General features: G+C 36.8%; 2 long non-coding RNA genes across 2 annotated transcripts; both read right to left on the reverse strand.

The window, feature by feature from the left end:
* Positions 1–5,276: 5,276 nt before the first annotated feature.
* Positions 5,277–7,988, reverse strand: LOC144082808 (uncharacterized). The gene is made up of 4 exons (XR_013303356.1): positions 7,425–7,988; positions 7,095–7,228; positions 6,801–6,902; positions 5,277–6,076 (listed from the first exon to the last, which is right to left on the reverse strand). It is a non-coding gene; the product is annotated as an uncharacterized LOC144082808 (long non-coding RNA).
* Positions 7,989–9,322: 1,334 nt separating this feature from the next.
* Positions 9,323–9,758, reverse strand: LOC144082809 (uncharacterized). The gene is made up of 2 exons (XR_013303357.1): positions 9,728–9,758; positions 9,323–9,633 (listed from the first exon to the last, which is right to left on the reverse strand). It is a non-coding gene; the product is annotated as an uncharacterized LOC144082809 (long non-coding RNA).
* Positions 9,759–9,761: the final 3 nt, after the last annotated feature.

Here is a 9,761-nt window from a genome sequence, read left to right on the forward strand (position 1 = left end):
GGTGACCGTTTTTCTTTGCCTCACCTTAACTACTGCACTGATTTTCCCTTTTGAAAAATAGTCCTATCATCCGGAATTTTTTGTCATTATCTCCCCTTAGTTTATATCCACGTAGGAAGTTTCCAAGTGTTGGGGAAAAAAAGCGTGAAATTCCTTTTTGCTGCACCAGCTCCAACAAAAAAAGAAAATAGCTGTTCATTTGATTTTGACAACTGTGCAGATGGAAAACGCAATCACATTTTCCCAGGTTGAATTGTTATGTCACCCATGAAAGGTGAGCTACTGTTTGTCATACGGTAAACTGTGTCATTAGTCTAGCAACATCCTCAGAGGAAAAATCATGTGGTTAGAAGTCGAGCCAAGTCATTCATTGTGTTTTTTTTTTAAGCAAGTGATGTGTTATTTGTGGAGGAAACCGCAGTCAAGCTGTTAGGTCGGCCATTTGTTCACGTTGTGTTGGCTGCTGTGCTGCAATATCAAATCTTATTTGGAGAATTTTGATGCCTCTTCAGATTTTAGACTCTTCACCCTCTCATGCTATTTTCTTAGTTTAACAAAAGAGTGAAGTGGAAATCAATGTGTCTGCAATAGCCTCACCGTGCAGGCCGTATCTCGACTTCATTTAGCCCTCGTCCGATAACAATAAGTGTCTGCTCTCTGCTATACTCAATTACACCTTCATTAGGTGGTTAACTTGCTCCCAACCAAACATCAATGTGCATGCAGATTTTAAGTCTGTGTGACATTAATTAGGAAGACAGCTGAGTCCGCAGGTGAAGGGAGTGAGGGCCACGTGGTGATACGCATTATATCTTCATCACGCGGACCATTCAATGTCTGGGAGCCGTGTCTCCGGTCTCATCATGACATCAATTCATTTTAATGTTTCTACTGATGAACTCGGTTCCTTCATCATTTACTCCAGGGCGTCGCCAAACAAGATGAGAGACTTACACTGTAACCTCTTTCTTTCAGGGTCTGCCAATCAAATTCTTGCTTCATTACAATTAGCACATAAGTAATGAGTATTTGTTTGTGGGTTAGAGCTCAAAATGAATGGAATCCACTCACCATAGTGTCAAATTACATCCAAACACTGAAGGCTACAAATGGTAGGATGTACTTTGCAAAGCTTCCTGATATAAATCAGTATTTGAAAGAATGTTGGCAAACAGTTAGTACATCTGATTCACAGTCTACAAGGCCGGTTTGTCCTGTGCTTGTGTGGGGTGGGGGTTCTCTGCATTCTCAAGCTTCCTTCCACATTCCAAATACATGCATGCTAGCTTCAGTGAAGACTATAATTGTGACTCTCAAGGGATAATTCACATGCATAATTGAATATGAGTATGATCTAACCCAAAAAAAGGAACTGCACCACAACCGGACACACAAGATGCCACATGCAGCAAGAGATTAGAGGATGGAATGATGGGGGCTTTGTGACAGTTTTTGAGGAAAAAGTTGGGAAAAAAAAGACTGGGCAAAATCCTATAGATGGAGTATATTTATTGTAAGGCTTTTTTTCTTGAAACAAATGACCATGTATAGTAAGGCTTTAAAAAAAAACTGACCATGTATAGTAAGGCTTTTTTTCTTAAAAAACAACATAGTATAGTAAGGCTTTTTTCTTAAAAAACGACGATGTATAGTAAGGCTTTAAAAAAAAAAAAGACATAAAAGGCTATGTCGTTTTTTTGGAAAAAAAGCTTTACTATACATGGTCGTTTTTTTAAGAAAAAAGCCTTACAATACTATGTCGTTTTTAAAGAAAAAAAAAGCCTTACTATACTGTCGTTTTTTAAGAAGAAGAAAAAAGCCTTACTATACATGGTCGTTTTTTTAAGAAAAAAGCCTTACTATACTATGTCGTTTTTTAAGATAAAAAGCCTTACTATACTATGTCGTTTTTAAGGGGGAAAAGCCTTACTATATATACCATGTCGTTTTTTAAGAAAAAAAGCCTTACTATACTATGTCGTTTTTAAGAAAAAAAGCCTTACTATACTATGTAGTTTTTAAAGAAAAAAAGCCTCACTATGCTATGTCATATTTAAAGAAAAAAAGCCTTACTATACTGTCGTTTTTTAAGAAAAAAAAGCCTTACTATACTATGTCATTTTTTAAGACAAAAAAGCCCTACTATACATGGTCGTTTTTTAAGAAAAAAAGCCTTACTATGCTATGTCGTTTTTAAGAAAAAAAAGCCTTACTATACTATGTCGTTTTTAAAGAAAAAAGGCTTACTATACTGTCGTTTTTTAAGAAAAAAAGCCTTACTATACATGTTCGTTTTTTTAAGAAAAAAAGCCTTACTATACTATGTCGTTTTTAAGAATTAAAGCCTCACTATACTATGTCATTTTTTAAGACAAAAAAAAACCTACTATACATGGTCGTTTTTTAAGAAATAAAAGGTAAGACCTTGCAAATGTTTTTTTACATAACTTTGTGTATTGACCCCTTTTTTGTTTTCCAGATTTCCACCCAAGGGGGACAAGGTTTCCTGTCTATGTACAGATAGGCTGACGCACCCCCTCATGTCTCGGTGCTGGGTGTTACGCGAGAACCAATCTGAGTTTTTTCAAAATAAAAGGTAAGACCTTGCGAATGGTGTTTTACTTAACTTTGTGTATTGACCCCTTTTTTCCAGAATTCCACCTGGTGCCAAGGGGAGTTTCTTTGTCCATTTGAAAATGGATGAAGGCAAAACTGATTTTTAAAAATGCTGGATGGCCTGCGCGAACCTATCTCCAAAGTTTTTCAAAATAAAAGTTTTTCAATGTATACATGTTTGTCTTTATCTAACAAAAAATGCAAGTAACAATCCAAGTTAAAAAAAAAATATTTACAGGTAAACATTTTAACTTTAGCATACTTAGTTGGCATTACATTGAAGTGTTGATTGGTTCAGCCAGTCTTTTCTCTGGTTTGTCCACCTGTAGACATAAGACAAGACATTTTAGTTAAAGGTTCACAAAACAATTTTGCACTTACAATTAATTTTTGTAAAATACACTTCGAAAATAAAATTAGAAGTTTAAAAATTGAAAATATCTTATAATAATTTGTTTTTCATTTCAAAATCCATGCAGCATGTATGCAGCAAGACCACAATAATCATCACTACTACATCATCTTCAAAACATAGACATTGAGTTGGGAGGAACGTCATCTTCAAAACATAGACCTTGAGTTGGGAGGACATAACTCTATCGTGGAGCACGGTAAGCAAGCCACGTCATTTGACCACGTCTTTTCCACATTCAATATGGGCGTGGTTACGTCTATCGCAAGACGGCAGTGTAAATTGCGCACATGCGCAGTGCTTCGTCTTCTCCAACAGCCATTTCTATGCTGACGGAGGTCTAGCACACCACGCCAACGAGGTAAGGCGTTAAGCAATTTACCGGCCCAAGTGCGTTTCTTTCACGTTACCGGGAGATTTTTTAGGAATCAATTGAGCTAAAACGCCAACAAATCTGTTAGTTTAATGCCTTAAATTTGGGCTCATTGTCCCCACCGGCTGTGTGCCGCATGTGACAAGCTATCTTAGCATTAGCATTAGCGTCACGACAACGCTTTTTCCATTTGACCACGTCAAGCGTCGTCGTCGTCTTGATGTTAATACTAAGAGATCTAGTCCGTTTTCTCCATTGTCGAGTCGTGTAGAAAGACTTTTAATTGATCCAAACAAAGCCTAGATATAAACGGACAGTTTGCTGGGTAAAGGCTCACTCAAAAATGACATCCACAGGCACGACTTAGTTCCCGGTGTGTTTGGATAACTTTATTCATCCCGTATGTTGCATGTACTGATAGTTTTCACTGCGTGTGTTAAACAAATCATTTAATCAAACATTGTTAAGCCAACGTTCTCCTAGCTGTTAACTTGAGTCTGTATATTTAATCGCCTTGTTGGAAAAGGAAAATTAGCACGGAGCACTCACTAACTTATTTTCATTCTTTATCTTGATCATTTATTGTAAGATTTCTTTCATGTAATAATTGTTTGTCAACTCCCAAATAGCTTGGTTAAATCAAGATGCAGCTCTTCCCGTGTGCCCCAGGATACTCAAACCCTTGAGGTTACAGGTAAAACTAATCCCATCTGTTGAATCTCCAGTCTCTGTATGACAACTTTTGCTTTTCTTTTGCACACATCAGGTCCATGTCCAGATGATCTTCCCAGGTTGCCCACTTGAAGATGATGCCTCTCTTGCATGATGTGGCGTCTCTGAACTCTGTAAGATTTATCTAACTGTATTAGTTGTTTGGCAACTCCTAAATAGCTTTGTTAAATGAAGTTTTCCCCGTTTACCATCATCTTTGGTCTTCTCATCAAGGTAAAACTAGATTTAACAAAAACGTGAGTCTATTTGTTGAATCTCCAGTGTCTATATATGCTAACTTTTGCTTTTTTTTTTTGCACACATCATGTCCAGATGATCTTCCCAGGTTGCCCACTTGAAGATGATGCGGCGTCTCTGAACTCTGTAAGATTTATCTAACTGTATTAGTTGTTTGGCAACTCCTAAATAGCTTTGTTAAAGTTTTCCCCGTTTACCATCATCTTTGGTCTTCTCATCAAGGTAAAACTAGATTTAACAAAAATGTGTGTCTATATATGCTAACCTTTGCTTTTTTTTTTTTGCACACATCAGGTCCATGTCCAGACTTTGGAGGGTCTCCAAGTGATGCCTCATCTCTGAATGCAGTCTTCTGAGAGGTTAGTTTATTGTAGAATATCCAAGTATTCATCCAGATCTATTTTATTGACTAAAGATGCAATTTACTCCCCCTCTTAGGTGAAGTCAGGAGTTCTCTGGCTCATGGTGACCAGATCCTTAAGGTAAGGAGGATCTCACTTCTTTTTTTCAGTCAGAAATTTTAATAAAAGAGATTTGAGTGTCATTTGTCTTTGTTAAAACACTTGGAGAAAAAAGACCCAAGACCCTTAATGGTCTTTTTTTTCCTTTAATTTTTGGTGTTTATATTCTAAGTGTTTTATCATTTTAAAATAAGTATTATGTTGAAAATTTTCTATGTTTTATAATTAAAAAGCCCAGTTGATTTTTTTATTACAAGTGCTGTTGAAATTTTTCTAAGTCTTTTAATTGCTTACATTTTTTTTCCTGACTAAGTGTTAGAAAAATTTAAACATGTTTTAATCTTGTCTACAGGTCAAGAAGACAGTCCGTACCTTTGAATAAAAACTTTCAAATGTCAAGCCACTTGTTTTTTCTTCATATAACTAGCAAAAAAGAATGCAAATGTACATTTCAAGAACTTTTATTTTTCCACATAAGCCAGCTAGCATTTCAATATGTGTTGCTGTTCATGGACAAAGAATCTCTTCTTGGCATTCTGGAAAATAAAAAAAGAGGGTCAACACACAATAGACTAAGTCCAGGATTAGTTAAGTAAAAAAAAAGTTATGTTTTACCATCAGCAGGCCTCCATCCCACTGCAAAAGAAGTCACACAATATTAAAGGCCTAGGAGGAAAAAATATTGGGCAACTTAAAAATGTCTTTATAAGAGGATCTCCAACTGCAGTCCTCAGGGGCCCCAGTCCAGTTTATTTTCCATGTCCTTGATCATTTGATTCAAATGTGGTGGGAGATATGGAAAGCATACTGGATAGGGACCCTGAGGACCAGAGTTGGAGACACCTGCTCTGTAATGACAAGTACCTGAGGGGATGTTGGTGTCAAAAAGTGTGCCGTCCACCAATGTCACCCTTTTTGGGGAAGTTTGTCTGGTCAACTTGGGTGGACACTGAAGAGAAGCAAGATACACAATGAGTAGGTTCAGTACACATTACAAGAAAATAAATAACCAACTGCAGTCCTTGAGGGCCCCAGTCCAGTTTATTTTCCATGTCCTCCATCACACCTTAATCAGGATCTTGATCATTTGATTCAAATGTGGTGGGAGATATGGAAAGCATACTGGATAGGGACCCTGAGGGGATGTTGCTGTCAAAAAGTGTGCCGTCCACCAATGTCACCCTTTTTGGGGAAGTTTGTCTGGTCATCTTTCTTCAGCGTTGATTTGGTAAACTTGGGTGGACCCTGAAGAGAAGCAAGATACAAAATGAGTAGGTTTAGTACACATTACATGAAAGTAATAAAATCATAACCTAAAACATTCAAGTCCTACACCTCATCCATTTTGCTAACTTTCACCGGCTTTGTCACCTCTTCCACCATCTCCTTGGCTTTAAACTTCTATAAAACACAGTGTGAATAAATAATTGCTTCTTTAACTATTTGGATGCACAAATGACCCACATTATTTCATCCTGGATGAGTTTTCAATCATTTCAAATCCACTCATTTAAAAAAAATAAATAAACATCCCAAAAAGTCAATTGATTCCATTTGTTTTCTTCATACACCGAAGAAAAATGTTTTTTTGTTACAACTGGTCAAAAATGACCCCTGCACTATTGTTGACTGAATGTCTCAAACGCATTTAAAACAAAAAAAATGAAAGGGTCCAAACCCTGAGGTCTGCCTTTAAGAAAGTGAAGGGAAAACAACCCCAGAGTAAACGAATATTCTAGAAAAGTGTACCATTTATTTCTTAAACCTCCACCGATTACCTTGTTTGGCTGCAAGTTAGCCACACAGGTTATTGCTATTAAAAATCAACACCATAGTGTGTTCTCATTCAAAATTTGAATGCATCCTAATTAAAAAAAAATCTAATTGAGCAAAGCCTTGAATACTCAACGCTGATATTTAATGATTACACGGATAGAGAAAATAAAAACGTTTTTTTTAAATGACTCACTTAGCTGACAAACAGCTCGTTATGGCGTCGACAAGCTGCTCCTCTTTGGCCGTTTCGGCCACATTCTTGATGTTTCCCCAGCAGTCGATGTTCGTTGAAGAACTGATACACACAATGGAATGATTTCTTTATAAACATTAAGAATTATAGGTAACGGAATGTAGCCAATTTGTTAGCAAACATTTTTCCGTTTCCATCCACGTGGGGCTACATCACGCCAACGAAGAATGCTCCCGTCAAAAAGCACTCTTAAAATAAAAACTGGGGATTCGAAAACCCCAAATGACAACGTACCGAATGCGCTGCATTGTCCTGGAAGAACTTTATCAGGTATTTATTCGGTAAATCGTCACTTCTGAGCTGCTCTGCAGTCCACAGCCTGCTGGCTCATCCGCCATTTTGAAAGATGGCGGCGTTTGAACTCCGACCTTGGTCATGCGCATTAGAAATAGACACAAAGACGGTTATCATAATGACGTGTATTGATCTAATACACGCCAATCCAACCCTCAACAACTATTGTATGGCTATAAAACCTATACTGCAGCTACAGCTGCGACACATAAAAACATCAATAATAACCTCATATAATATTATTCGGGAATATATCCACATTTTACTCACCAAAAATACTTTTTATTTGTACACAAAATCCAACCTCCTTTCTTTTGTCCTTCTTGTCCATCGCCGTCGAAGCTAATGCTAAAAGTCGAGTCTGTCCTGTCGTATTTCTGGCATAGTAAGTTTTTATTCAATTTAGGGCTGAAAATGTCCGTTTCCGGTTGTGACAGGCTAGCTTGCTTCGGAGTTGTCCAAGCTTTTCCTAATGATGTCCGTCTCTGACAGTAACTCTGCAACCATATCCGCTTCTTCTCCTCCTTCGGCGATTGTGGGTTGACAAAACCGCTATTAAATCAACAGAACAATATACTTTTTGGTTGTGCAGCTCGCTCCAGATAGCTTGCTAGCTCTGGCTATTCCACTCTATCACTAGCTAAACAGAGTTTGTGAAAGCGATGACGTATCGATTGGTTAAAGCATAGCTATCAAAGTGGCGGCTCGGGGGCCAAATCTGGCCCGCCGCATCATTTTGGGCGGCCCGAGAAAGTAAATCATGAGTGCCGACTTTCTGTTTTAGGATCAAATTAAAATGAAGAGTATAGATGTATATTAAATTTCCTGATTTGCCCCTTTTAAATCAATAATTGTAATTTTTTAATTTTTTTTTCTGTTTTTAGTTCAAAAATCATTTAGTAAAATCTAAAAATATATAAAATAAAAGTTAAAATAAACATTGTTTTAGATCTATAAAAAACTGAATATTCAGGGCTTTTAATCCAGTTCTTTAAATCCATTTATTATATATATATATATATATATATATATATATATATATATATATATATATATATATATATAAATAAATAAATAAATAAATAAATAAATAAAAATATCTAAAATGGTCCAGCCCACAGGAAACCAAGTTGACGTTAATGCGGCCCGCGAACCAACCCGAGTCTGACACCCTTGGGTTAAAGCAACAGTTTTATCTACGCTTATTTTATACTACAGGGCCTGCGGAACTGATTGTGAAAGCCTCCAAGTCGATTTCTGACCCTGGCAACAAATAATGGCTGAAATGTAAATGGTTAAATGTTTAAATATGAAAAAAACTGACTATACATGGTCCTTTCTTAACAAATACAAGCCTAACTATACATGGTCATTTTTAACAAATAAAAGCCTTACTATACATTTTTTCATCAGAAACATTACAATATATTTTAAAAAAACAACAACCTGACTATATGGTCATTTTTTAACAAAAAAGCCTGACTATATATGGTCTTTTTTTTTAAACAAAAGAGGCTTACTATACATGGTCATTTTTAACAAATGTATAATAAGGCTGATAATTGTTTAAAAAAAATGACCATGTACGTATAAGGCTTTTATTTGTTAAAAATGACCATGTATAGTCAGCCTTTTTTGGTTTAAAAAAAATGACCATGATAAGTAATGCTTTTCTGTTAAAAAAAAGGCCATATATATAGTCAGGCTTTTTTGTTAAAAAAATGACAATGTATTGTATAGCTTTTTTGTTCAACATAAATGACCATGTATATTAAGGCTTATTTTCAGGGGTCACAGCCCACAGTGGCTTTCAGAACAAAGTTAAAACCTTCATTGTCATTTCACAGAGCCTTTGACGCACTTCCTCCTCAAGCGGTCTTCTCGGGTCTGAGCTAAATGTGTGCCTTTCCTGATTTGCTGGCAGAAGCGAAACTCAAGGCAGTCTACAGGAAGCCAAGATAAACTGCGCACAATGGAGAACGGTTGAGGAGATACACTGGACGTGATTATTAAACCGCTGCAGAAGTCACGCTGCGGCAAGCTTGAAGCCAGTTTTAAAGTTATTCCTGAAATGTTTCAATTGAAAACATGTCTCTGCAAATGTCACCTTTTCTAATAGAACCTAAATCTTGTCGTATTCCCTTAAAGGGCAAAAAGGCAGAGATTCCTACCATATTGGAGCTTTATTTATCCACTCCATGCATTCAGCCTCATGACATTTGATATGAAAACAGAAATAACAAGAACTGTACAGTGAAAGCAACAGAATATAAAAGGACATTTTGATATTACACAGCAGGGACTTCAAGTTAAAAACTAAAGTGCTGCATAGTTTTGCTACACAAAGCATCCTTCAAAAGCATGCCGAAGGAACCGGGGCGATTTCCTGGTTTAGCACTGTTGGGAATTTCAAATGAGGAATAAACATATTCTGGGGACTGCAGGCAGCCTTCTTCTGTCAGACAGATGGTGGTTTTATCTAGTTTTGGGAATATGTCACACATCTTGAAAATGATGCTGCGGGCTCGTCGGCAAGGACGCGGCGGGAAGAGGGGTCGCCCCTATTCACTTACCAATGAAATACCCTTTTAATTCCATTCTTAAGTT

Source organism: Stigmatopora argus, chromosome 9 (genome assembly GCF_051989625.1).
Source record: "Stigmatopora argus isolate UIUO_Sarg chromosome 9, RoL_Sarg_1.0, whole genome shotgun sequence".
NCBI lineage: Eukaryota > Metazoa > Chordata > Actinopteri > Syngnathiformes > Syngnathidae > Stigmatopora > Stigmatopora argus.